This window comes from Chinchilla lanigera, unplaced genomic scaffold (assembly GCF_000276665.1).
Source record: "Chinchilla lanigera isolate Chin_1 unplaced genomic scaffold, ChiLan1.0 scaffold00019, whole genome shotgun sequence".
NCBI classification, from domain to species: domain Eukaryota; kingdom Metazoa; phylum Chordata; class Mammalia; order Rodentia; family Chinchillidae; genus Chinchilla; species Chinchilla lanigera.
Window position 1 is genome coordinate 22,928,804 of NW_004955420.1, and position 2,853 is coordinate 22,931,656.

The following is a 2,853-nucleotide window of genomic DNA, read 5'->3' on the forward strand; positions in this document are numbered from 1 at the left end:
CACCACCACACCTGGCAAAGTGATTGCGTTTATCTTCCCACAGGAGAGTTCCTCCTCCTCACCTGCATCCTTTGGGTGAACTGCTGCTCCTCAACTCCACACAGCAGGGTCACCAGTCACAACCTGATCCCTAATTGTGGGAGGCGGGACAGGCCCAAGCTAAGCCAATCAGAGCCCTTCTTGTCACTCTAGTGGGGGAGCTACTCTCTGTGAACCCCCCATGGCCAGAGGGACATGCAAAGGACCCGGGAGAGACCATGGAGCTGCCTTCCTTTCTGGAACTGACATGCTGCAGGAATTGGCTACCTTCCCAAGCGTGAAAGAAGTCCACGCACAGTAGCAGGATCTGGAAGAGTCAAAGATGCAGAGAGCACACTGACTTCACAATACGGGCTCAGTCCCTGTTCCTAGTCTGCTGCTGCGACTCACCCCCTCTAGGAGACAACTGACTGCTTCCTTAACACACTTTCATCGAAGCCCTAGAGCATGACGGGGGTACGCAAAGAAGGTAGTGTCACTGTCCCTGGGAGAGCAACTGTGCTGTGACAGATGTTTGTACATATGTGCCCATTTTTCTCTCGCTCTCTCTGTCTCTCTCTCTCTCTTTCTCTCTCTCTCTCTTCCTGTAGCTGATGAAGTAGGCTCCAGACACCATGGGGTGGGGACTGCTCACCAAAGAGTTCTGGAGGTGGTGACCCCCAGGGAAGGCTGGAAACTCCCCTGGCAGAAGTAATCCTTCAGGGTCCGCCCTTCAAAGCCGGAGCCTAGGTTTCTGAGGCTGCTCAGCTGGAGATCCTTTGTGCACCTATTTCTAAGGATAAGCGTCTGTCCCTCGAGCATGCCACTGAGACGAAGGCTTTCACTCAGAGGTGGCACAGTGCTGGGAGGGAACCACTGGACGCTGATAGGCTGAGCCGTCCCCCCACGGGCCTCCCGTGGTTTCCTCCGGAAGTTTTGATGTTGGGAGCCCGCTCTGACCTACCTCTTCAGGTTGATCAAATGGCCCAATTATCTATGTAAGAGCCCAGATTGTCTTGGACTGAATGAATAGGAATGGGGGTGCTGTCTAAAAAGGAATGTGCCAGAGGGAGTCCTGCCACTACTGTTGGCTGGAGCCAGTTGCCCACAAAGGGTCCCTTTGTTGTTCTAGGAGGTGTCATAAGAGCTTGGCCACGACTCACAAAGCGCATCCAGGAACCCTTCTCCTGAAAGCGCTGGCAGGGAGCTCTGTCTGGTGGCCTGGAGAGTCTGAGTTGGAGGAGCCTGGGAGGGGGACACCGCCAGGTTGTCCTGCCCCGGAGCTGGCTGTCCCGTGGGCAGAGACCAAGAAGCACGGCTGGGACTCCACAGGGATGGAAAAGGGCTTTGGTGAGTCTCAGGGGAAGGGCTTCTGGGCTGTGGTCCGCTCTTGCTCTGAAAGGTTCCGAGGGCTCCTCCTTCCATCCTCAACCTCGTTGCCACAGCAACCATAGCACCTCATCCCCTAGGATTTGCATAACTCGGCTCTCTTGTCCATGATCATATTCACGCGAACCACAGCAGAGCGCCTGCAAATGAGAAATCGACCTGAGTTGCCCTGCCTTTAGCAGATAAATATTTGTATACATTATCTCTCCAAACAGAATGCTCTGAAGAGTCAAAGGAGGTGCTGGTAGTAATGACCCCAGGCCAGCTATACCTGTAACCACCCAGGCGAACCTAGGGATCGGGCTCCCTACTTATTCCTTCAAGATCAAGATGAAAGGAGGGTGCCTTGAAGCAGGTTGTTAGCGGAGCTGGCCAGCAAGCCTCTCCAAATTCTTCTCTCGCTACACAGCTTTCCCTCCGATGTTTGGTGGCAGGAGGTTTTGAATGAACAATGGTGCAGCTTGCCTTACCAACCACCTTCCAGACGTAGCTGAGGACTTGATCGCCCGGAACACAGCCTTCCTGTGGTTCGCCGTGCAGCTATTCTATTGTTTTTTGTTGTATTTTTTTAATAGCACAAAAGGCTATTAAGCACAGTGTAAAGCACACAGGCTGGTACACATGAGATCTGGCAATACCAAGTGTGGGTGAGGGCACTGAGCAGCAGAAACTCTTGTGTGCTGCTGGCAGGAGGGTAAATGGCACAAAGGACTTGACGAGCACAATGCCCGCAGCCCAGGAAGGCCATTCACAGGTGCCTGCTCTCCTGAAACTCACGCATGTGCAGAAAGATACATGTGCAGACCAGGCATCGCAGCAGTACCTGTGATAGCAAGAAACAGAGCACCCTGAAGGTCCATCAACAGAGTCACAGCTTTTGCTAAATGGCGACAGAAGGGCAAGGGTCACAGCTCAGTGGTAAAGTGGCTGGAGTATGTCGGGTTCAGTACCCCCAACCACAAAAAGAGGGACTAGAGATCTATGTGTCAATTTAGGAAAATGCCAGAAACAATTTTGAGGAACAGAGCAAGTTATCAGAGGAGGATTTCTTTACTATAAAAGGTTCAAACCATATCATGGGATACGGCCGAGTATACAGACATGAATGAAATGATAAACACTGACTTCAGGACCAGGTTGCAAGGGAGAGACTGGAGGATCGGCAGAGGGAATGCAGAGATCTCAGCCGCCTGTAATGTTTTATTTCTTAAACCGAGCTGTGGCCACGTAAGACACATCCGAGGCTTCTCAGGTGAGGCAGACCTGCATTCCAGTTCCAGCTCAGGACTTAGCTGGAATTCATGTGGCCTGAGACAGGCAAGCTGACCATTTCCTGCTCTGAAATGGGGGTTCTCATAGCCCCATGGGGTGGCTGTGAAATTCCCTTTGTAAGGTGTTGTAAGGATTTAATTTATTCCCTACATAAAGATGTAATCTGCTGGGTGT

General features: G+C 52.1%; 1 long non-coding RNA gene across 1 annotated transcript in view; it reads left to right on the forward strand.

Moving 5' to 3' along the window:
* The first annotated feature begins 431 nt into the window (after positions 1–431).
* LOC102016600 overlaps positions 432–2,853 on the forward strand; it is a 4,957-nt gene continuing 2,535 nt past the window's right edge. The window contains exons 1-2 of the long non-coding RNA XR_260741.1: positions 432–508; positions 1,151–1,368. This is a non-coding gene — a long non-coding RNA (uncharacterized LOC102016600). The remainder of the gene's footprint in view (positions 509–1,150; positions 1,369–2,853) is intronic.